Consider the following 27,183-nt stretch of genomic DNA (forward strand, 5'->3'; position numbering starts at 1 on the left):
GTTTGCAAGCCTTTGGTTGGGGTCTTTGTTTTCTAGCTGAGTGTGTTGTTGTTTTGACATTGCCGTTTCTGTTTGGGGCAAGGTAATATCTATTCATTTATGTTATAAATATTAAAAGAGATCTTGTATAAAATGTATAGCTAGCTCAAACTTTATTTCCAGAAATATTTCTTGAGGGTCATCAAAATGTAAATACCTTTCTGGATCCACAATTGTGTGTGTGTGTGTGTGTGTGTGTGTGTGTGTGTGTGTGTAAGTATGCACTAATGTGACTTACTTCTGATGATGTTAAAGAAGCAGCTGTCTGTCAGTCTGCCTGAGTTCCTGGCAGCTTCTAAACAGATGAAGAAGTCTGAATAATAACCACTGGATATTTTTCATTAAAGTGTTCTGCAGATGTTGGCAAACAGATAGTGTCCCTTGAAAGGGACAAATGCACATTTTAAAGTGTACATAGAAAGATGAAGCTTCAGGCAGGCAGAGCAATGAAACAGTCTTTCAAAGGAATAACACTTCTATTTGTTCTGCCAAATCCAAAGAAAAAGGGAAAAGCACCAAGTAAATAAAAATTTAGATCCTGAACTGATGGTCTTTGAATATCTCTTCTTTCTGAAACACATACTTTGAATGTTTAGGAGAAAAGATATAATAGTTTGAAAGAAAACAATCTGTACCTACCTATTGGTATTTCAAAAACAGAGTCTATATGTTTTAAATAAATTAGGCAATCCTTATACCTCCAATCAATTTATCACAAACGACATTATTTTAGAAGTTGGACATCTTCCAAATAAACATATTTTCAGGACATAGGAAGATTTTACATAATTTAATTTATTCTAATAGTACAGAGTCTGAAATTAGGACTAAAAGATTTACTCCAAATATTTTTGCAAATTTTAGTCATGTAAAGAGTTCTAATACTATGTCACCCCACTGAATTTTAGAATGTAGTTAATACAAAATTGTGTGCTATAAAAGTTTGTTTAAAAAATACCTAAAGTATGAAACACTTTCATTCTGGCTGATTAGAACAACTTGGAAAAACAGGGACTTTACAGTTGGGTATCTTAATTAATTTCTATTCTTTTTTTATTTGTTACATGGCCACGCAAAAGTCACTTCAGTTGTCTGACCTTAAATTTCTTCATGATTACACAATAACCGTCCTTGTCAGCCCTGTTCTTTCAAGCATCATTTGAGATAATAGATACAAAAGTAATTTCTAAAGTTTAACATACTAGTCTTGTTAAAAAAAAAAACCACTGGACTTAAAATCAGAATGCCAGTTTCAAGTCCTAACTCGTCTAGGTGTGTGAACTTGGAAAGATCCTTATTTCCATTCAAGTTTACGAGCTTCTTTGATCCTCCAGGAACGTAGTTCTCAAAGTGTGGTCTCCAATCCACAACCTTAGCATCACCTGGGAACTCAAAACATGCAAACTCCCATGCCCTTCCTCAGATCTGAATCAGAAACTCGGGGGTGGGCCCAACAATCTGTGTTTTAAAATGCACCCCAAAGTTTGAAATTCTCTGAGAAAGAAAACAATAATACGCATCTCAAAAGCTGTTGTGAGTACCATCATCAGACTCACCTTGAACGTATATGTATGTGTGTGTATATATATATTTGTGTGTGTGTGTGTATACACACACATTTTCCTGCACAGACATAATCTGCCCACCCAGGCTGATTAAATCAGGATCTCTGGGGTGGCAAGCCAAGCACCAAGATTTTTTTAAAGTTCACAGTAATGTTGTTACTGTGCATTGAGGTAGTACTAATTATTTCCAGAGATGCTACTGGTAACTGAACACCTGGGAGTCCCCTCTAGTTACCTTCAACCAGTTACTGCATGTGTGCCCGTTGTCCAAGATCACAGGTTCCTGGAATTTCTGTGACTTCAGAATTTCTCCGCCAAACTGGCCAGAGAAATGCCTGTGGGCCTTGGCGTGAGAGGAAGTGTAAGGACTCTGGAACCCAGAGTATAGTAGCCTGATGTGCACTGCACAGGTTCCTCCTGTACCCCCTCCCCCCAACCCATCAAACCAGCTGTTGACCCAGAACCACAGGAAGAAAGAAACTGTGGGCTCCTTTCCTCACCATAGCTGCTTCAGCCCTTTTCCTTAGGAGTTCAGTCTTTGGGAACTCAAAATCCACACAAGCTGTGGCTGTCTTCAAGGAGTGTCTACTTTCTGTTATGGGATAAAATTCCTCTTAGACAAAGTGCAAAGCAGCCTGGGAAGAGCACACGCTCATTATCATCATAACAAACGACCTTGGAATGCTAGTATAGAGTAACTGGTTTAAGACAAATAACTAGGGAAATTGGTTATTTCGTTTTGTTCTTCATTTAAATGTGCCAAGTTTGGCCCAAAGCATAACTTAACAGGCTAAATGTCATAGTGGGCTTCAAATGTACAGGCATATCTCATTTTATCACATTTCACTTTACTGCGTTTCACAGATACTGTGTTTTTTTTTTTTTTTTACAAAATGAAGGTTTGTGGCAACCCTGGGTCAAGCAAGGCTAATGGCACCATTTCCAACAGCATTTGCCCACTTCACATCCCTGTGTCACATTTTGGTAATTCTCACAATATTTCAAACATTTTCATTGTTATTATAGTTGCTACAATAATCTGTGATCAGTGATCTTTGACGCTACTATCATCATTGTTTTGGGGCACCACAAATCCCACGCATATAAGACAGTGAACTTATCAACTGTTGAAATGACACAAAGGATGTAGAATATTACATAAAATTAGTTGATAAAGCAGCTGCAGGGTTTGAGAGTGTTGACTCCAATTTTGAAAGAAGTTCTACTGCGGGTAAAATGCTATCAAATGGCATTGCATGGTCCAGAGAAATTGTTCACGAAAGGAAGAGTCAGTCCCTGCTGTCTGTCTTACTTTTAAAAATTGCCCTCACCACCGCAATCTTCAGCAAACACCACCCTGAACAGTCAAGTCAGCAGCCATCAACATCGAGGCAAGAACCCCACCGGCAAAAGGATTAGAACTTGCTGAAGGTTCAGACGATGGTTAGAATGTTTTAGCAATAAAACATTTTTAAATTAAGGTACGTACATTGTTCTTTTAGACATAATACTATTGCACACCTAATAGACTACAGTAGAGTGTAAACATAACTTTGATATGCACTGGGAAACCAAACAATGTGTGTAAACTTGCTTTACTGTGATACTCGCTTTTTGAGGTGGTCTGGAACCAAACCCACAATATCTCCAAGGCATGCCTGTATTTTTAAATAAAATCAACTGTGTTTGATTTAATTATTTAGTAGGAAAAATGTTAGCTCTATACCCGAAAGACTTTGATTAAATCAGTTAAATTATCCAGTGAATTGTCCATTTAATTCACTTAACACACACCAGTACGTCTCAAACTGTGTATAGGGCTTATTTGTGGCAAGGATAGGAAAAGTCCCCCAACAAATGTGCCACATAATACTGAAACATCAACTGTGTGCGGTGACGTGAGTGGAAACACATTTAAAGCCAGGAGATAATACAGAATATAATGCAAGGTGTAAATGAACTAGACAAACCTCATACTTGTGTGGGTCACCAATTCCTTCCGCACGTGCCATCCCCACCTCTGTGTGCTCATATTAAGTTTCTTTTGTCAACAGAGCTCCAAACACAGAAAAATTTGAGCTCTCTACTCCATGAAAAAAAGGAAGATGAAGTAGCACAGTGATTCAATTATGGAGCTTATCCTGGTTATACAGAATACTATGTTTGAACATCAGCATGATCGAGGTCAAAGAATGCTAGTAATAATTGCTTAAAACGTTCATCTCATACGCATGTGAAATAAACATAAATTTCATAAATGTCAACTCCAATCTGTTAGTAGAATAGCTCTGTTAAATTAAAATTCTCTCTCATGAAAACATAGATTACATTCGTGGACATCTTTTCTATTTCATTTAGAAAACCAAGAATATAATAATGCAAACAGTGCTCACAACACACACACACACACACACACACACACACACACACCACACACACACACGCTGTGCTCCAACTGCATTTGTAACAGAGTGAAAAAAACTGCTTTTCAACCAACAGACAAATACAAATGAACATACAAATCACGGGAACCAAACTTTCATTCCTACCAAATTTCAACAGAGTATTCAAAAATTTTGCACCAAATCTTTCAAATATTTATCCTAAAGCCTAGGGTTGAGAAATGATAAGTTAATCTGATATTATAAAAACACCACTTAAAACTTCAGAAAAAAACATATCATTTAAAAATCGATACTGTTTTTAGAATGAAGCGTGAGAATTATATTTACCGAGACAATATAAACCAACATGGCTTCAAATTCATGAATGATACTGGGCAGGTGGTATATTTAAATTATTGAGGATTACACACAAAATATCAGTCAAAATTAAGCATCAACAGAAGTTATTCTTTTTGATGTTGGTTATGTAATCTATGTGTCTTTTAAGTTTTTATATGCATTCTAATTAATGAAATATTTATACCTATAAGATTGGCAAAGTAAAAAAAATAGATAGTGTTCAGTATTGGCAGGGACAAGGATATACAGATGGGACTGTCAAGTTTATAACACAATTCAGCAATATCTGTCAAAGTTAAAAATACACACAGTTTGACATAGTAATTTTACTACTGGTATTTATTCTACTGTTTTATATATACTTGCATATGTATAACATGAAATATATACAAGGATATTCATTCCAAACTAGTCATGATAGGATAGGTCTGGGAAAAAAAAATTTAGTGTCCATCAATATAGCACTGGTTAATGAATTATTCATTAAAAAAATTAATATGCAGCTCAAAAAAGGAAGAGTTCTAGGGCTTCCCTGGTGGCACAATGGTTGAGAGTCCGCCTGCCGATGCAGGGAACACGGGTTCGTGCCCTGGTCCGGGAAGATACCACGTGCTGTGGAGCGGCTGGGCCCGTGAGCCATGACTGCTGAGCCTGCGCGTCCGGAGCCTGTGCTCCGCAATGGGAGAGGCCACAACAGTGAGAGGCCTGCGTACCACAAAAAAAAAAAAAAAAAAAAGGAATAGTTCTAAACATACTAATAGGAAATAATTTCTAATATATTAAGCGAGAATCAAATTTTAGGAAAATATGTATTAGACATAATTTTGTTTGCATTAGCAAATGCACAAATAAAATGTCTATAAATTCATAGCTAAGTTTGGAAATCTACTTTTTTTTTAGTATATTTATTTATTTATTTTTGGCCATGTTGGGTCTTTGTTGCTGTGCACAGGCTTTCTTCTTAGTTGCAGTGAGCGGGGGCTACTCTTCGTTGCAGTGGTCAGGCCTCTCATTAAGGTGGCTTCTCTTGTTGTGGAGCACAGGCTCTAGGCACGTGGGCTTCAGTAGTTGTGGCACGTGGGCTCAGTAGTTGTGGCTCACAGGCTCTAGAGCTCAGGCTCAGTAGCTGTGGCGCATGGGCTTAGTTGCTCCGCGGCATGTGGGATCTTCCCAGACCAGGGCTCGAACCTGTGTCCCCTGCACTGGCAGGCGGATTCTTAACCACTGAGCCACCAAGGAAGCCCTACTTAAGAAATTCTGACATTGCTTTTGGAGACCATCTAGGTGGCTTGGGAACAAACAAAACAGGTACTTTTCAATTTTATATTCTTTGTAAATTTTAAATGTTATATAATTTATGTGGATTATATAGTTTTAAAAATTAAATTTACAGAGGCAAAAAACTCCAGTTGATTTTTCCAAATACACCATTCAGAGAAATGGAATACATTTATGATAAGAACCTGGCATTCTTCTTAATGTGTACATCTGTATAGGTGATTAGGAATGTTTTAATGGAGTTAGATTCTGTCTTTACTTTTACAGATGAAGAAACTGATGATCAGATGGATTCAGTAATTTCTGCAAGCCTCACAGCAATTATACGGCTGTACTTCAGGTTATATTCAATTCTATTCAACTCCAAAGCCTACTGTCTTAACCACCATACTGCACGTGCTCTTTCGTTACAACTAGATATCTCTAAATGTGACTTTTAAATCAATATTCAACGCCAAATTGCCGAATTTAACTTTTCCCTCTCCCAACAAAGCACTGTTTTCAAGTAGTGTCTTTTACAGTAAACACTCCCATTTTTAAAATTCAACTATTTTTTACATCAGGTAGCAATTTACAGCCATTATCAGACCTATTTCAAAAGCCTTTCTGAAGCACTGACCTTTCTACTTTCTGAATTATGCTACTTTTGCTTTGAAAACGTGAAAAACAACATGTCAGTTAGTTTGGTTATTGACTCACAGTAAGAGGAAATGAGTTCTGTTTGATAGTGCTAGAAATTGATAGTTTCATATTCCTAACTCATCATAGCTTCACAGCTGCTTCTGAAGTATGACTTTTATGAAGCCTCTTAACCCTTGGAAATTTCCTCTCTAAAAGGAGAGCTGCAAAATGCACCATCCTCCATGGGATATTATGAGCTGTCATTAATTAATGTTTTGTAAAGCACTCTGAGATGTGGTTTGAATGGTGCTACATCAATGCAAAGTATCAGAAAGCCACTTAAAAATCAAATTGTCACCTGCTCCGGGGACTCAAGCAAAGCCTGCAGCTTGCTGATAATGAAGCCGGCTCTCAGGATGTTTTTTTTTGAGGCCTGTCAGGGTGAAGTTTATTAAAGCAACATTTTATTAAAATAAGGCTATTTGTGAGCCTAACAGAATAATAAAGGTTCGTAAATACTATTAAATCTCAATTATTTGAGCAGATTAATTGATTTTATTAATAAACTGTGGTTAAATGGGCCTGAGCCTCTGTAGCTTCCCTGTGCGGCTCAGTGTTCAGCAGGTGGCTGATTGATGATGCTTGAAGCACCTGGTCAGGAAGCAGAAAAGAGGCAGAGCCCTGCAAGGAGCCCTCTGGGTGAAGCTGGGAGGTCTGGAACCTAAATCCCCTATTCTCAGGTACGCCCCTTCTCTCCTGGAGAAGGGCAAGGCCAGAGACTTGGCTTTAGTACCCATTAAATGTCGAAGAGGAAAGGAAAATAAGCGACTAACTTGATTTCAGATTTAGTCCCTCACTACTAGTTCTGAAAGTCTCCAAAAAAGATAAAACTCCCATTTTTCCACTGTGCCTCATCCAAAGTAAATCCACAGATCTGTAAATCCACTCAACCACACCCTCAGAAAATAAAGTGTTGATTTTATTTTAGCCATTTTTCCATGGCATGTGATCTTCTCCTGTCCACCCATTAAATAAGAATTCACAGCTGTTATTACTAATATCTAACAAAAGAATGTGTTCAAGTGTATTTCAAGAAAAAATTCAAGGACATTTTTTTCAATCATGCTCAAGAGAAAATACCGAATTACGACCTCCTGTCTGCTCTTCTTGCCCTGTACTTTGTTAGTGCCTATGACACAACTGCTATACACTTAATTTCCCTGCTAAATGAGATGACTTTATCATAGTTCATATGCTCACAGATTCAGATTTGCTACCATAATTGTTTACTTTAGTGTACTCATTGTTTATCAATTTTAAAAGATGGGTTTCATTTAAGAAAATTAAGACAAAAACATTCAAAAATAGAACTGATTGTAAAAATAACACATTGTCCAGTATCTTATAAATAATTAAGAAAATAGTTTGCTTAAAAATCTTGGCAAAATTTAAAATGTAGCAGAAAATAAGGGCAAAAATATGTTCAACCGCAAAAGTAAGACGTTAAGTTAGTCAAATAAATATTGAAGAGGCATTTCTGGTAAAAATTACTTTAAAGAAATCAGAGAAATTAATTTTTAAATAAGGATATTTTGTATTATTTAAAACTGCTTTGGTAAAAGAAAATTTTATACTAGTAATAAAATTAAATTAAATAAACTTAGAAATTCAGAAATTTCTTTTGAGAATAGTATTTTCTATTGAAGATAGCATTGAGGATAGTATTAAAATAGTATGAGTCTTTCTGGAAATAAATAACTGCAAATCATCATCAAACAAAAAATTTTAGTTGTACTATTTTCTAGATAAAAGAGAAAATCTGTAATACTGCCTGAGAATATGTTTATCTACATTTTCCTGTACTTTCTACTAGCAAGGATGTTGGCTGAATCCCAAAATAAAATTGACATTTATCCTGCAATTCTGTCCAATCCAGTGACAGATTAGAAGTACCAGCAAATCTAAGCAACAGAGATTGTAATACATCACATAACATGAGAATAAAATTAATGTTCCAACATTCAAACTATAAAATAATAGAATTTTTATTTTATTTTTTTAAGATGTAACAAAGGCAAAAGCAAATATATTTTGGATAGATTTTAAGAGCTAAACCATAAGCTCTTTAAAGCAGATGGAAAGAGATTGAAATTTAAATGATCAAAACAAGACCAGGCAAATATAAACTATTGTTTTTGTAAAGCTGATGTAGTTTACTAATATCGGAAGAAGACTTTAAAGCAAAAAAACCTTACAAGCTATGGTAGATTGAAAATATCTCCACGATACGTTGCAACTCCTCTCATCAATAAAAGCTTATTCATCCATGCCTTAAAACCGGGCTGGACTTGTGTCTTGCTTTGACCAATAATCTTTTTTGAAAGTGGTGTTGGGTGGACTGCAGAGCTTAGGCTGTTATAGTCTTTGTGAATTCTGCCCTCACTTTCTTGCACTCCTGAGACCACACTGGTGTGAAGGATCCTAATCCAGTTTACTGAAGGATGAAGTGCTACTCAGAGGAGATCCACACTGCCCCAGCCAACGGCCAGCTCCAACTGCCAGACAGATTCTGAGACCTTCACGGATCCTCCAGGTCTACTCAAGCCACCAGATGACTTCAGCCTCATAAACACTCCCAAGGTAGAAAAGCACAAACACTGAGCAGGTTGCCACCCACAAGATCACAGAAAACAGTAAGTCATTGTTATGTCATTAAGTTTGAGGTGGTTTAATATGTAGCAACAGGTAACTCAAGCAACACTTTGGTTAGAGATTAGACTGTGCTGGGTTGTAAACGTGGCTATGAGAGGTGAAATCTATGTCCCCTCTTCTTCAATCCAGACATATCTCGTGCCTTACTTTGACCAATAGCATGGGTGAGAATGACAAGAGTCTAGAACTTGAGACCTTGCATCTCTTGCTCTCACCTTCTGAGAACCTTGAGACCATCCTGCTGTGCAAAAACCCAATTCAGCCAACTGGAAGAAGAGAAGCCAGATAGAGGATAACAGATTTGCCTTAGCCAAAAACCAGCATCAGATTAAGTGAGGCCACTGTGGACCCTGCACACCCAGTCGAGCTGTTAAACGTCTGCAGCCACCAGAGTTTTCCCCAGCTAGGCCAGAAGAAGAATCCCCTAAAGAAAACTTTGTACACGACCACTAGAGGACGCACAAGAGAATATTCATAGCTGTATTGTTCGTAAAAGCAAAAGCTAAATAAATACATAAAGGGAGGTGTCTGTCACGATACAATGGATAAATAATTGTGGTTATCATAAAATGCCGGCATATCCCATAGCAGTGAAAATGAATGAGCTACAAAAGTTCTACCGGGTGATGTCAGCTAGATGGCACAGGAGGAAATCTCACCCTCAACTCTCCACAAAGAGACAGTAATTGGACAACTACCCACAAACAAAAATAGCTCTAGGAGAGCTCTGGCATCCAGTCAAGAAGCTACAGCAACGCAATAAAGAAAAAAAGAAGAAGAACCACAACGAAAAGGTAGGAAGAAAAGTTTCATCTCACCTGCATCATCCTGTCCCCCAGGCCAGCATAGCTCAGTGCCAAAAGGGATCCCCTCCACTGGTGGGTTCCACTGGGCAGGCAGGAAGGAAAGTAAAGCAGGGTCAACATCCAACTCTCCCAGACTCTCCAGGCGCTGCCTGAAGGACCTGCTGCAGTTTCATCCCATCAACACCACTGGGGTGATGGGCATAGCAGAGGCATCTGGAGACAACTAGGAACAAAGAAGAAAGGCAGGGATATTAGAAGGGCAGGGCGACACCATGGGACCCTGTGGTCTGCTCTCAGGAGACCACAATAGCCTTTTCCCTGTGGGCCTGAACAGCCCTCGCAGTCACCACAGACCCCCTGCAACTTTCACCAACCAGGACCTGGGAGTGGACACAGCAGCCTGTTCTCAGAGGACCCTATAGCAGCTTTCACCACTGAGGAGGCTGCTGGTTAACAGCCATTGCATCTGCTGCAGATCCCCTGAAGCCTTCGTCACCGAGGGAGCTGCAGTTTTTGTCCTCAGAGATCCCAGCTGCCTGAGCCGGTAGAACACCCCTCCCTGGACCAGAAAAGCCCCAGCAAGTATCACCACAGGCATCCTGGCACTAAGATCCAACACAGGTGGAGCTGGCCCTGCTGCCACCACTGGTTCTGGTTCTCTAAACATACTCTTTTTTTTTTTTTTTTTTTTTTTTGTGGTACCCGGGCCTCTCACTGCTGTGGCCTCTCCCGTTGTGGAGCACAGGCTCCGGACGTGCAGGCCCAGCGGCCATGGCTCACGGGCCCAGCCGCTCCGCGGCACGTGGGATCTTCCCGGACCGGGGCACGAACCCGTGTCCTCTGCATCAGCAGGCGGACTCTCAACCACTGCACCACCAGGGAAGCCCTCTAAACATACTCTTACCATATGATCCAGCAACCATGCTCCTTGGTATTTACCCCCAAAGAGCTGGAAACATGTCCACACAAAAACATGCACACACGTGTTTATAGCAATTTTGTTCATAATTCCCCAAATCTGGAAGCAACAAAGACTTCTACTTCAGTAGAAGAATGGATGAATAAACTGTGGTACATCCAGACAATGGAATATTATTCAGCACTAAAAAGAAATGAGCTATCCAGCCTTGAAAAGTCATGAAGGAAACATAAATGCGTATTACTAAGTGAAAGAAGTCAATCACTACATACTGTATGATTCCAACTATACAAAAGTCTGGAAAAGACAAAACTGTGGAGACAGTAAAAAGATCAGCATTTGCCAGGGGTTGGGTAAGGGCAGGATGGATGAATAGGCAGAGCCCAGAAAATTCTTAAGACAGTGAAAATACTCTGTATGATACCATAATGATGGATATATGTAATTACCATTTGTCCAAACCCACAGAAGGTACAGCACCATGAGTGAACCATAATGTGTACTATGGACTTTGAATGATTCTGATGTGTGAATATAGTTCATCAACTGCAATACATGTACCACTCTGGTGAAGGATGTTGATAATGGGAGACGCTACACATGTGTGGAGGCAAGGGTATATAAGAAACTTCTATACCTTTCCCTCCATTATGCTGTAAACCAAAAGCTGCTCTAAAAAAAAAAATTGTATTTAAAAAAACCCAAAAAACAAGTGGGCAAAGGACCTAAACAGACACTTCTCAAAAGAAGAAATTCAAATGGCTAACAAGTTATGCAAAGGTGCTCAAAATCTCTGCTCATCAGGGAAATGCAAATCAAATCACAACGAGGTATCACCTCACCAGTCAGCATGGCTAGCATCAAAAATACAAAAGATAAATATTGATGAGCATGTGGAGAAAAGGGAAAACTTGTACACTGCTGGTGGGGATGTAAATTGGTACAACCATTATGGAAAATAATACGGCGATTTCTCAAAAGCTTAAAACTAGAACTACCATATGATCCAGCAACTCCACTTCTGTGTATATATCCAAAATAATTGAAATCAGTATCTTGAAGAGATTATCTGTACCCCTATGTTTGTTGAAGCAGCTGGAGAACATTATGCTAAGTGAAATAGGCTAGACACAGGAAGGAAAATACTGCATGATCTCACTTTGTGGAATGTAAAATAGTCAAACTCATAGAAGCAGAGTAGAATGGTGGTTGCCAGACGCTGGGCAAGGGAGAAATGGGATGATCTTGGTGAAAGGTTATCAATTTTCAGTTAGGTCAACTGAACAGGTTATAAAGATGTAATGTACAGCAGGGTGGGTATAGATAATGATATGCTATTGTATTCTTGAAATTTTCCAAGATGATACATTTTCAATTCAATCTTCAATTCAATCTTCTGGACACATGAACACATGAACACATGAACACAAAGCAGTAACCACAAAGCAGTAACCACGTAGAGGTGATGGATATGTTCATTAGCTTGACTGTGGTGATCTTCTCACAATGCATGCATATATCAAAAAATAATACCAGGTCCTGGTATTATATTTATAATTTTTATATGTCAAAGATGTTTCAGTAAAGCTTTTTGTAAAAAAAGTTTCTGCTAAGTAGTTTCAGTCATTAAAAGGAACCCTCAGCAACCAAACAATATGTAAAAATTACATGTATTAATGTCACCTTTCTTTTGGGATACTCACATTCCAAAAGAAGAAAGGCAAAAAAAATGACATTACAGATAATACACAGAAAAAATTTTTAAACTGCATCATAATGTCTTTCTCTTAACATCTTTGTTGTAGTGTAATTGCTTTACAATGTTGTGTTAATTTCTGCTGTGTAACAAAGTGAATCAGCTATATGTATACATATATCCCCATAATCCCTCCCTCGTGCGTCTCCCTCCCTCCCACCCCTCTAGGTGGTCACAAAGCACTGAGCTGACCTCCCCATGCATGCATCATCATTTCTTAAAAAGAACTTTGACTATTTTTATTAATAATTTTTGTTTCTTGGGGCTTCCCTGGTGGCGCAGTGGTTGAGAGTCCGCCTGTCGATGCAGGGGACACGGGTTCGTGCCCCGGTCCGGGAAGATCCCACATGCCGTGGAGCAGCTGGGCCCGTGAGCCATGGCCGCTGAGCCTGCGCGTCCGGAGCCTGTGCTCCGCAATGGGAGAGGCCACAACAGTGAGAGGACCGCGTACCGAAAAAAAAAATAATTTTTGTTTCTTAACATATGTTCATTATGAAGATGTTAAAGCTAGAATTAAATAAAAGAAAAATAAACAATTACCTATAATCCCCACCTAGAGATAACTATTAACATTTAGTATTAAAATGTGTTTTACTAAAAGAAAAAAAAAAAGAGAGAGAGAAAGAAAATGAATAAACTATGGTTATATAGATAACTGTAGGTGAATATCAACAATTGTTAGCAAGCAAATTACAGAATAAATATATGACCAAAAGTTCCAAAAACTTGCAAATCTAAATAATATATTGTGTTTGATGTGGGTAAATTACTATTCACTTATTATTTACCCTCTACATATAAAGTATATATATCCTTATGTACATATTTCACAATAAAAACTAATGAAAAATTTTAAAAAGAAAGAATAATTAAAAACAAAACAGTCTCCTAAGACCTTATTACTTACCAATAAATAGCAGTTCTGCCTAATAAAGTTTCTACTTGGGGGAATAAAAGAGCTCCATCAATGGGTTAAATTCCATAATAATATTAATAATTTTAATAAGTTTCTTACTAATAAAATAATTTATTAAATTCAAAAAATATATGAAAAAAATTTAGTCAAACAAGCCATTTCATTGAACTGAACAACCAAAATTAATATGATCTATTCAGTTTCTCCATTTAAAATTTTTCTAAAGTCTTATTGGTTTGTAGAGTTTATTGTATATTCTGAATAGAGCCCTTTGCCAGTTACTTTTATATAATGGCTGTGATGAATGGAAGTTTTAACTTAATGTACTCAAACACTCTTTATTTTGGGGGGGGTCCTTTTTGCTTGTTTACTTCTTTAAGTATTACACCACTTCCCTGAAGTCATAATATTTTTCCTTATTTTCTCCTAAGAGCATTAAAGATTTGCCTTTATATCTTAATATTTAATTCACTTGGGGCATGCTTTTTATATGTGGTAGTATTGAGGTGAAGTCCAATTTTTTTGTCCATATACAGGCATACATCAGTGATATTGCTGGTTCAATTCCAGACCACCACAATAAATACCACAATAAAGCAAGTCACACAAATTTTCAGTTTCCCAGTGCATGTAAAAGTTATGTTTACACCATGCTGTAGCCTATTAAGTATGCAATAGCATTATATCTAAAAAAATGCACATACCTTAATTTAAAAAATGCTAATTGCTAAAAAATGGTAAATATTGTCTGGGCCTCCAGAGAGTAGTTGTAATAATATCAAAGATAACCAATCACAGATCACCATAGCTAATATAATGATAAAGAAAAGGCTTGAAATATTGCGAGAATTATCAAAATGTGACACAAAGACATGAAGTAAGCAAATGCTGTTGGAAAAGTGACGCCAAAACACTTGCTCGATGCAGGACTGCCACAAACCTTCCGTTTGTTAAGCAATGCAATATCTGTAAAGCACAATAAAGTGAGCACAATAAAACGTGGTATGTCAACGGATTCTTAACTGGGGCAGCACCATTTATTCAGGTGTCCATCCGAAACCCCAAGGACCTGTGCCTCATCTTTGTCACATATGAACATGTCCACGTATTAGTGGATCTGATTTTGAGCTTTGTATTTTGCTTGTAGTTTGTGCCAACATCACACTGTCTTAATTATAATAAATTTATAGTAATCCTTGACACGTGCTAGAGAAAGTTTTTCCTCTATTGTTTTGCTTTAGACTGTCTTGATGACTATCAACCTTTCCATTTATATATACATAAATATGAGCTTGTCAAGTTATATGATTCTGCTGGGATTTTGAAAGCAGTTGCATTACTCTAAGAATCAGAGGGGAATTTACATATTTTTAAAATTGGTCTTGAATCTATAATCAAGATGGACTTCTCTATTTAGGTCTTCTTTACTGTCTCTCAATGTATTTTTATATTTTGCTCAGGAAAGAACTGATGGATGTTCATTTAGATTTACTTTAAGGAATTTTGTATTTCTAATGTCACTTTAAATTATTGATTTTTATAATTATTTTCCTAAATGTGAGTTGCTGGAATGTAGGGAAATGTTTATTTATTTTTATTTTAATGTTGTTAATTCAGTCTTGTAACTTAATCATGTAAATTCTAATAATTTATCTGTGTATGTGTGTATAATTTTCCTACATTATTATATCATTTGTGAGAAATGAGAGAAATATTATTTTCTTCCAGTCTTTGTGCTCTTTCTTATTTTTGCTTTACTGAATTACTTATGCTCTTTCATCCATTTATTCTACACATATTTACTGAATGCCTATTATATGCCAGAAACTGTTCTAGGCACTTGGAATATATCAGAGAAAATAAAATGATAAACTATCCCTTTCCTCATAGAGTTTAAAATCTAGATAGCAATAAACACAAAACATATCACATACTAAATTATGCAGTGCATTAGAAGATGAAAATAATATAGAAAAAAGGAAAGTGTTATAGAGAAGTAGGAGTACCTGGGTTTGGAAGAGGGGAGGGGAGAGAGAACAGGGAGCATTTTAAAATAAAGTGGCAAAGTCAAGGCTCACTGAGAAAGCAGCAAGCAATCAAGCAAACAATTGAAGGCAGTGAGGTATGAACCACAAGGATTCAGGAGGAAGAGCACGGCAGGCAGAGGGAAGAGCCAGTGCAAAGGCCCAGTTGGAGCAAAGTGACCACAAGAAAGAACAGTGCACCAGAAAGGCACAGAGGGGAGACAGGAGGCACACAGATCACGTGAGGCTTTGTAGGTCATTGCAAGTATTGAACTTTAAAGAAATGGAGAATCACTGAGGGATGTGAGCAGAAAGGAGAGGTAAATTAACATATACAAGAAGGACTTCTCTAGATCCTTTGCTGAAATTAGCTCAGGGGGACAAATGTAGAAGCAGAGAGAGCAGTTAAGAGATGCCCCAGTGATGCAAGTAAAGATGCTAGTGGCCTCGACCAAAATCCTAACAGTGGAAGTGGCAGGAAGTACCTGGATTTTGCACTGCATATAAAATTAAAGCCAACAAGAACTCATTACTGATTGTAAGAGAGGAGTCAAAGATGACACCAAGGTTTATGACTAGATCTATTAGAAGGGTTAAATTGCCAATAATGAGAAATTCTAAGGTAGGAAATGCTAAGGAAAGTCCAAATGTAACTTCAGAATATTTAAGTTTTTCTATAACATCTTTAAAAATAGCTAACTTTTAAATAACTATCAAAAATCAAAATATAAACATATTTTATAAAGCATGATAGAAGAAACCAAAAAGGAACCATAAAATATCAATTAATAACTCCTATGATAGAATTAACGCCAAAAGATTCTTATTTATTTATTCTAGCTTTATTGAGATCTATTTGACATACAAAATTGTGTAAGTTTAAGGACTACAATGTGATGATTCAATATATACCATATTTCCCTTGTGAAATGATTACAATAAGGTTACTTCTGAGGTTAATCCGTTATTTCTGTTAAAAAACAAAACAACTGGCCCAAAATGGAGCTACATATGCTACGTCCAACGTCACAAGAGACTTAATTAGTTTTGGCTCTCCTAGAAATGGAATCTTAGACCAGTCACTTAGGATCGCCTGATCAGCACTAGTCAGGTAATCTGCCTGATAGACACCTGCCATCCACTATAGAGAAAGTAACTTAGCAATAACCAGCCTGCATTTTTACCTAGATTGGATGCTGCCCAATTCATAAATCATTGAATAAAACCAGTAAGATCTTTAATATTTACTCAATTGAGTTTTGTTTTTTAACATCTCACATGGTTCCATTTTTTGTGCATGTGATGAGAACATCTAAGATCTACTCTCTTGGCAACTTTCAAGCATACAATACAGTATTGTTAACTATATTAACTATAATTTACATTAAAGCCCCAGAACTTAATCATCTTATAACTGCAAATTTGTACCTTTTGACCAATATCTTCCCATTTCCCCTACTTCTCAGTCCCTGGCAACCACCCATCTATTCTTTGTATGAGTTCAACTTTTTGAGATTCCACATATTAAGTGAGAGCATACCGTATTTGTCTTTCTCTAACTTATCTCTTTTAGCACAATGCCCTCCACGTCCATCTATGTTGTCTCAAATGGCAGGAGTTCTTTCTCATAGCTGAAAAATATTCCATTGTATATATAAACCAGATTTTCTTTATACATTCATTCATCAAGGGACACTTAGGGTGTTTCCATGCCTTGGTTATTGTAAATAATGCTGCAATAAACATAGGAATATAGATACCGCTGTCAGATAAATATTCCACCTCATTCAAATATGTACCCAGAAGTGGTATTGCCAAATGATACAGTAGTTCTATTTTTAAATTTTGAGAATCTTCATAATGTTTTCCACAATGTCTGTAACAATTTACATCTCCACCAACAGTGCACAAGGGTTTCTTTTTTACCACATCCTCACCAACACTTGTTATCTCTTGTCTTTTTGATGCTAGCCATTCTAACAGCTGTGAGGTGATATCTCCTTGTCATTTTGATTTTCATTTTCCTGATAAGGTGAGCAACTTCTCATGCACCTGTTGGCCATCTGTATATCATCTTTAGAAAAATATCTATTTGGGTACTTTGCCCATTTTTTAAATCAGATTATTGGGGCTTTATTGCTATTGAGTTGTATGAATTCCTATTATATTTTGGATATTAAACCCTTATAAGATATATGGTTTGCAAATATTTTCCCTCATTCTGTAGATTTCCTTTTCATTTTGTTGATTATTTCCTTCGCTGTGTAGAAGCTTTCTAGTTTGATGTAGTGCCACTGTGGAGTTCTGCTTTTATTGCCTTTGTTTTTGGTATCATATCCAAGAAATCATTTGCAAAACCAACGTTAATTTGTTTTTTCTCTATGTTTTCTTCTAGAAGTTTTATGATTTCAGATCTTATATTTAAGTCTTTAAATCATTTTGAGTTAATTCTTGTGAGTGCTGTAAGCTTCTGTCAATCATGCTTTTGCGTGTGAATATCCATTTATTCCAACATCCTATATTGAAGAGACTATCCTGTCCCCATGGAATGTTCTTGGCTCTCTTGTAAATATTAGATGACCATGTAGGCGTGGGTTATTTCTGGGTCCTTGATTCTGTTCCATTGCTTTATGTGTCTGTTTTTTACTCCAGTAACATACTTTGATTACAATCATTTTGTAGTATAGTTTGAAATTGAAGTGTGATGCCTCCAGCTTTGTTTCTTCATCAAGATTGCTTTGGCCATTCAGGATCTTTTGTGATTTCATACTAAGTTTAGGATAGATTTTTTTTTTACTTCTGTGAGAATGCCGTTGGAATTTTGATAGGGATTGCAATGAATCTATGCATTGCTTTGAGAAGTATGGATATTTTAACAATATTAATTCTTTCAATCTATGAACAAAGAATAGTCTTTCATTTTTTTGCATCTGCTTCAATTTCTATCATCAAAGTCTTATAGTTTTCAGTGTACAGATCTTTCACCTTTTGTTAATCTTATTTCTAAGTATTTTATTGTTTTTAATGCTACTGTCAATATGGTTGTGGGGTTTTTTTCTTCCAAATAGTTTGCTGTTAGTGCATACAAATGCAACTGACCTTTTGATGGTGATTTTGCATCCTGACAAATGAGACTATAGCCTAGTCCTCAGGGGTACAGAGCTGTTTCCTTGTCTACAGCAGAGACCTTGTTCTGTCAGCTGCCTGGTGTGGGCCTGCCTTCTCAAAATGGCTCTCCTCAGTCTCGGTCTCCACTGGGGTTCTGCTACCAGCAAAGCCCATGAACAATTTCCGGGGAATAAAAATAAATATGGGTAATAAAATAAAGTCTAATCTTTTCTTTTCCTTCGTGCTTAGTCTCGTCTCACTGGCTCACAGGGTCCCGCGTGCAGAGGCCTGGCACCCGGCCCTTCAGACCAGAACTCCTGGTGCGAAAAGGCTGCTCCAGGACCTCAGCTCAGGGTCCTGGGTAGATGCTGCACACGACTTTGCAATCTGGGGTGCGAGCAGCACTGCTGCCCCCCTACCCTTGACTCACAAGAACTCTGTCCCCTCCCCACTGATGATAATATAGTAAAGCAGCACTGCCCACAGCTTGTCGGGGAAGCCTGTCTTCTAGAGCACAAGCTCGTACCTCTCCATGCTCTGACTAAAGAATAAAGCTTTACTCTCTGTTTCTGAACCAAATCCAGTCTTATTCTACTGGCTCGAACAACACTGGGCAAAAGGACCCTTACTGGGGCCCAACTTGAAAGGGTCAGTAACAAAATTTTGGTGACCCAGATGGGATGGATGGACCACGGCCTTTTCACCTGCATTTATCCAGGAGGCTCCCAGCTCACCCTGGCTCACACCAGCTCCAGTGGAAGGATGGCAGAGGCTTTGGGAGTTTCATGTGAGGATGATTGCCTCTGATCTTTGAGTTCACTCTGATGGATCAGAATGTGACAGGCTTTGACCGAATTCAGAGCACCTCTGCCTAGCAACCCGATACCTGGGTGTGGGGCACACACACAGCATAGCCCCCAGAGTCATCTGGACTGCGCCACCTTGAGGGGATCACAGCGGATCCATAGGGGATTGGAGACTGAAACTCATGCATGTCTCCTCACTGCCTTTGACTGGCCTTCCCATGGTGCCAGACACCCAGGGATGGTGGGGGCCTGTGGATGAGAAGGAGCCATGGCCATTTTGCTCACTGTCTCACCAGTAATGCTGTCCTCTCAGCCTCTGGATAAGCCAGTAGCAGCCACACCATGGTTTTTTTTTTGCCTCCTCACTAAACTCCAGGGGTCAACCATAGCATTCTCCACCATCGCTTCCAGTTTGAAAAAGGACATCGGGCAGCCCCATGAGCCAAGACGCAAGACTGGGAAAAGGCCCAGGTAGTGAGGACCACCTGACAAAATGGAACAAGGATGCCCAATTCAGGGAAAGGCACTGGAGATGCCTGAGTGTGAAAGGGTACCAAGGTAGGTACGTGACCATGACTTGAGCTCTTCTGGTCAGTGCTGGTTTCTCTGAAGTGGGCTGAGAAGCCCTATGAGCCACTCAAAAGACCAGGAACAGCCACTGACCTACCTCTCCTTCCCCTCTGCTTGTGAGGCGAAACTTGGGTAATTCTTTATCAACCAAAGTTCCCCGAGCTCTCCTCCCAGTATCAGCACAGAATACCAGCTGTCCCAGTGATCTGGTGAGTAACTTGTAGGAATCCCACATGCGTTCAGCTCTCACCCAGCAGGAAGTCAAAAAACTCCTCCTTTCACCCGAAAGGAGGAAAGAGAAGAACCCCACCTGAGACAGCTGTGCCACTCCATACAAGTCCACATTGGTCAGGAACTAACATGGCTAAGCTCCTCTGGCCTGGAGGAAGTCCTGTCTAACCTCCTGTGGGACATTCTGACTGAGAAGGGACTAACTATCTCAAGCACAAGCCATTACAAATTCAAGGGAAACCCCCAGTTATATCAAAGTCCATGCCATTTGGATTTCTCCTATTTTGGTCTTTTGAGGAATCCACTAATAGTTTGGGGCTGGTTGCAAATTTCCTGAACTGGAAATCTTACTTGGGTTAAATCTTGTGGCATTTGTGTGCCAAGAAGTCACTCCAACCACCTCCCTCAGCATCTGGGAACAAATTCAAAACAGAACATCTGAGGTAGGGGGAAGCAAATGTCCACCATACTGAAGGGTGCACCCCCGACCCCAAAATATTTAATCTTCCAATGTAATACAGCCTGGCCCCAATAGCTGCTGAGAGATGGGGACATCTGGCCCAGCAGTGGGTCTGTAAATTACAACACCATTTTACAATTGGACCTGCTATGCCAGAGACAAAAGAAACGGGATGAAATTCCCTATGTCCAGTTCTGTATGGCCTTATATCAGAACAAAGGCCTTCGAAAGGGATGCAGGCTCTCCTCCACTGAGGTAATACCAGTCCTTGACCCTCCTCCTGAGGACCTTCTAGATCTCTCTAACCCTCCTCTTGCTGCTCCCTCCCTTCCCCCTTCCCTCATATGTCCCAATTTGGGCCCCCACCATACCAGCTCCATCCCCCAGAACCCAGTCCTGAAGTGCACAAAGTAGGACTAATTACCAGCCAGGGTCCACCAACCCACCAGGAAAAGTATTCCCTTTGAGGAAAGTCCCTGATGGAGAAGGAGGGCCCATCCAGGTACACCTCCCATTTACCACTTCTGATCTGAAAGTCATAGTAAGGGGTTGAGAGAAGATTCAGAGAGGTTCCTGAATCTGATTAGGGGAATCTTTCAGACCCATGACCCCACCTGGGCTGACATGCAGAGCCTCCTCAATGTACTCCAAATGGGGAAGAAAAGGCCATGGCCTTTTCAAATGCCCAAGAGGAAGCAGACAAAGAGAACAGAAGCAATGTAGGTCCTACTATTTTCAGACCTGGGAACCAAGCAGTCCCAGATAACGAACCCAACTGGGACCTCCAAGACACTGGAGAAGCGGGTGGAACACAGAGGCTGAGCCATTATAAAAATATGATCCTAAACAGAATCCAGGCAGCTGGAAAGAAACCTGTCAACTGGAATAAGAGAAGGGAAATCAATCAGGAGGCAACAGAAAACCCCTTGGCATTCCTAGAGCACCTCAGGGAATACGTCCGAATCTATAGTACCACTGACCCCGGAGTCTTTGGGAGGGAATGTAATCCTGAAGTCGTACTTCATTTCCCAAAGTGCTCCTGAAATTAGGTGTAAATGTCAGAAACTGGAAATAGAATCAGATACCCGCACTTCTTGCCTCTTAGAGGTTGCCTATTGGGTGTTTCATAACTGAGAAATAGAAGAGAATTCAGAGGATAAAAATGCCTAGAGACAAGCCCACCTACTGGCTGTTGCCCTCCAATGGCAACGGGTCAGCATGGGAATCTGGACTAACCACCCACAGAGACGCTCGAATTCGGTGAGTGACCCCCAGCTCTCACTGAGGGACAGCAAGCCAAAGAAATAGGACCCAATCAGCGTGCCATATAAAAACAAGAGGGGCACAGGAAGGGATAATGCCCACACCACCCCTGAAGGCGGATGGAGACGGCAGATGTCCGCCACTACCCTCAAAGGCAGATGGTCCAAAGAGATGAAAAATGATGGGGCCAGGGGCTCCTAAGCTTGCATTCCAGCTGAAACCCAAGGAGCCCTGGCAGACATTAGACATAGAGGGAAAGCCTGTCGAATTCTTAGTTGACACTGGTGCCACTACTCAGTTCTGACACCAGATGAGGCAAACCTGGTCACAAGAGTTGTAAAATTATGGCGAAAGCTCAAGAACAGGTATTCACAGAACCATGAGAATGTAAACTGGATGACCACATGCTCACCCATTCCTTCCTACATGTCCCCGAATGCCCTATACCCCTGCTAGGAAGAGATATCTTACATAAATTTGGGGCTACTACCCACCCAATGGGAGAAGAACTGGAAACTGGCATCCCCTTAGACAAAGGGCACATGATTATTATGTTAATGGCTGAGGACAAACCTCTATGGACAGAACAAGTTGACCTCCCTGGAATAAATCCCATGGTCTGGGCCCAGGGACGGGTGGTCCAAGAGAAAACAGTACCCTCTCCATCGGGAGGCCTTGTTGGGCATCTCACCTGTTATACAGGGCCCAACTGACAAGGGCCTTATCAGACCATCCAATCAGCCTGAAGTACCCCCATTCTCCCTGTAAAGAAACCTAATGGGGAATACCTGATGGTATAGGACTGCAGGGTAGCCAATGAAGCCACCAAGGATATACATCCAGTAGTTCCTAATTCCTACACCCTGCTGGCCACTCCACTAGTGCCTTGGGCATAAAAATCGGACCTTGCATTCAGCCTGGAGACCCCAGTCATCATTGGGGAAAGTAGAGAGATCCAACCATTCAAACCTTGAAATGGGCCTTGGCCAAGCTATGTCAGAAAATTCAAAAAAATTGGATTAAGTGGCTTCCCATTGCCCTGCTCCACATGTAGTTAGCCCGAAAGTATAAGTTAAAGTTAAGTGCATTTGAACTCATGTAGGGTAGACCCATTCCCAAGCTCAGAAGAAGGGACATCTTATCCGCCTTGAAATACAACAACTCACGTATGTCCTCCATGTAAGAGAAGACATGAAAGCTCTCATGGAATATGGTGACCAGGTGCAGCCCGCATCCACTAACCTGCCCCTCTACCCCTTCTGGCCAGAAGCCTGAGTGCACCCAAAAACCTGGAAAACTGGCAGCCCCCAAGATCAGCTCAGTCCTAAGTGGAACGGGCCTCTCTCAATGACCTTACCACTTACTCTGCCCTGGAGTCGCAGGGGTCACTCCTCGGGAACAACACACTAAAGAGGCCCCAGAGCCCCAACCTCTGGAAAGACAACCTGGGGCAATGGACCCCCCCTGACTACACATGCAAACCACTCTCTGACCTGAAGCTTCTCTTCTGAAAAACACAAGTGTGAGCAGGGAGATTCAGGCCACAGCAGTGAGCCTTGACATCAGCGCACACTTGCCTACAGACCAAAGACCGAGATACCTGCACTCTTGGGAAAAAGTTGAGACGTGACCACTGTTCTCTTGTTAATATTTAGGCCGCATATCTTAAATTGCCTGGTGTCCTTTGTCTCCAAAAGGATAGACAAATGGTAGTCACTCAAGGAGACGAACGGTCAGGGACGAGGCAAACACATCTAAACACAGCCAAAGGCCACTGGCAGAAGTTCCACTCCTCCACCAGGGTTATAATGACGCCCACACTCAGCAGGAAGCAGTCACAGAACATGGACCTGCGCCTTCAGCGCCCCTCAAGAATTAGGAGCAGGACAAATGGTAGAGGAGGAATTTGCCACCAGCAAAGTCCATTAACAATTCCCAGGAAATAAAAATAGAATCTGGGTAATAAAGTCTAACCTTTTTTTTTTTTCTTTTCCTTTGTGCTTAGTCTAGTTTCACTGGCTCACAGGGTTCACATGCAGAGGCCTCAGACCTGTCCCTTCAGCCTGGAGTTCCTGGCGCTAAATGGCTACACCGGCACCTCAGCTCAGGGCCGTGGGCAGATGCCGCGCACGACACTCCATCCAAGATGGTGTTGGCAGCGGGCTGTGCGCAGACGCTGCACTGGCACTGTGGTCTGGAGCCTGAACAGCACAGCTGCGCCCCTTCCCCCTACACCCCCGGGAGAACCCTGCCCCTCCCTGTGATAAGACCCTACCTAGTAGCCCCGACCCCTGCCTGTCAGGAGAGCCTGTGCTCTAGAGCCTGAGCTAGCCCCTCTCCACTCTCTGATCAAAGAGTCAAACCCTCCTTTGCTTCTGAACCCAACTTGGTCTTGTTCTATTGGCTCCAGCGACACTAGGCGTAAGGACACTTGCTGGGGTCCAACGCAGGAGGGTCAATAACAGTTTCACAGTCTCCTGCCAGAATCCCAAAGCTCGCACAAAAGGGCTTTTCTCCATGGATGGTTGCCAAATTATTTTTGTTGAAAAGAGGTGTGGCGGGGGCGGGGGCGGGGGCGGGGGGGGGGGTGTGCGGAGAATCTTATTCAGCCATCTTGCTGAATCACTCTCATTTAAATGAGCATAAATTGCTTAAAATTCCTTTCTAAAAGACCAAGGTTCTCAAGTAAGTTTAAAAATATATGCTATCAACAAGAAAAATCAATGATAAAAATTTATAGGAAGATCAAAAATGTGTAAAATGTGTCCAAAACATATAAATACAAAGAAAGCAGGATATAAATATAATAGCTAAAGTAGGATTCCAGGTTAAAACGATTAAATTCTTTAAATATTAAATTTAAAGGAGTCATTTTCTGTTGATACAAAGTTCAATCTATAGTGATTATATAAAATGAGCATTTTATATAGCAAAAATGTATAAAAATTGTATCTGGTTTTCAGATGTTGGGCTTTCATAAAACTCAAACTTACTTTCGCACTCTCACATCCTAAGTCCCTTTTGTACTTTCATCTTTCACACAGCAGCTCTCTAATGATGATTTCAAGCTCCCCCAAAGTGGCACTGCCTGCCAGCCAGTGCTGAAGGGATTCCAGTCTTTGCCAAGAGAACGCGAGTGTTGCTAGGCGAGCACTTTTAGTGGCACCAGTTTCTGGCAGAGATGAGACAGCCCCCTTTAACACTGGTAGCATTTTCTAATTACCCATCAGTATCCCCTGTGAACTATAACACAGCCAGAGAATAAACAGTAGCAGCACAAAAATTACTTATGAACAAAACTATATTTTAGTCCCTAGATTGTTGGAATGCTGGGTTTTTTCTTAACTTAGTAACTGAAAAATCTGCTAAATGCTGAGTAAATTTGGGACTTGGGGAAAACATCATTATGCTTAAGTAAAAAATATTCTATTTACAGAAGTAGTCATTTGGAATGTGCGTAATATATCTGCACTGTTAACAGTCAAATGTGTTGAACATATTAGGTTCCATTGGTTTCCCTCTGCCGGCAGGAGGCTTAAGCTTCTTGCGCTGTATGTCTCAGACATGGCTGTGTGCATTGCTATGGGCCGAGAGGAGGGCAGAAAGATGGCGGCAGTGCCTCTGCTTTGACAACTCCCTCACAGTTACCACCAGTGTTCACACTGCAGCTGATACATTATTCGGGATCCCAGATTGAGGGCTCTGATGAAACTGCGCAGCACCTCCAGGCCAGCTCATCTATGCATGTGGCGTGGGCAGGAAATAAATTGTGGTCGCCATCTTAAATTGGTCAGGACAGCATACCTTCTATTTTGAATAATAAATTAAAAAATTGGCCCCCAGTTCAGACTAAATTAATAAATAATAAATTAAAAAATTGGCCCCCAGTTCAGACTACTGAAGGTGACGGACCCTTTCAGGCCTTCGACATTACTCAGAGTCACTGAACAGCAGCCACAATGCACTCCAATCCGTAGACAGTTTTAATCGACACGGCACTGCTTAGAGTGGTTTTGACCTTTGAGAGAGCTCTAGAATGCATTCATGAGGCACTAGGGGAAATACACACTTTCACATCTCATGCTTCACTTAGTCTGTAGTTTAAAAAAATTACAATTTGCTGTGCCCAGAATGTAAATTCGCTTTAAAGGAAAACATTTTCTATTGAGCTCTCCTTAGATTTTTATCTTCAAAGCAGAACCTCCAACTTTTAAAATTTTACTTTTATTCTTAATTACTTAGGTGACCTGCCACAATTAAGATTTAATATAATCTGGAAAGACAATGGTCACTTGTTCTATCAACCTTAGGTGTTAAAAACCATTCCATCTAGAAGCTGTCTTTTGAGAAAAAGACATGTTTTCTTGTTTAAATGTTCAGTATCTAAATTGTAAAATAATCAGGTGCACATATCTTACAGGCTCAAAACAAAGTGGCTATTCTAAACAAATGCTGGCAATTAGGTGATGGTGGAGGCTGCATCACCTATTGGCTTAATATAGATAACTACAGACCTCTGATTTCCTGTGTGACTCAAGTTCTTCTTTACACCACTCTGTAACATTTTCAAAGAACGTTCCCTTCCATTATATTCTCAAAACAAAATTCTGAAATGGTTACCTGATGTATTATCACTACAGTTTTGCCATTAAAGAGCAATGTGACACAGAAAGATAAGATTTCTTGGCCAAGAATCCGGAACTATATAATGGGGCATAAAGGCAACACTACATATTTCTAGTCTAGTTCTTATATCTTAACAACATCCATATATTTTACATCTCTTCTTATTTTATTACCTAATTTCATAACTTTCTTTTGAAAATTCTCAGACTCACTGAGTAACAGCCAAACTTGAACTCCACTTTATTATATACCCCAACTAAGCATCTGTGACAGAATTTCATGTAGAAGTAATTTGGAATGTTTTCAAGGATGTGTAAGAAATACTTGGGGGGGCTGGTCCAAGCATCACTTGAAATCTTAGTCACAGACTCCCAGTTCTTTCTGGAAGTACATCTCTTTCAAACATTTAACAGGCTTCATATATAACTAATACCAATCTTTTTCATGTGCCTATAACCCTACTCAGAATTCTGGCTTTTTGACAGAGGTACCAAAACGGCTATATTGCTTTGCTTTCTTGCCTTCGCGTCTCTCTTGTAAATTAATGGCCAGGAGCTTTGAACTTTCAGGCTTGAGTAGAAGAACCAATATGTTGTGCTTCTGCCCTGAAGTCATTTTATCTAATTAAGAACCTTTATTTGGCCACATTGTCTTAACTTGAACTTTGCCTTGAGGCACAATAATCCATTGAGGATAATTTACAGTAAGTGTGGAATCTAGATTCTTAACTTGGTCTTGG

At 39.9% G+C, this 27,183-nt stretch overlaps 1 long non-coding RNA gene across 2 annotated transcripts in view; it reads right to left on the reverse strand.

Moving 5' to 3' along the window:
* LOC307182557 overlaps window positions 1-27,183 on the reverse strand; it is a 585,550-nt gene that overhangs the window by 181,921 nt on the left and 376,446 nt on the right. For both annotated transcript variants that reach the window (XR_013827196.1, XR_013827197.1), the window contains exon 7: window positions 9,778-9,988. This is a non-coding gene — a long non-coding RNA (uncharacterized lncRNA). The remainder of the gene's footprint in view (window positions 1-9,777; window positions 9,989-27,183) is intronic.

This window comes from Stenella coeruleoalba (genome assembly GCF_951394435.1).
Source record: "Stenella coeruleoalba genome assembly, chromosome: 1".
NCBI lineage: Eukaryota > Metazoa > Chordata > Mammalia > Artiodactyla > Delphinidae > Stenella > Stenella coeruleoalba.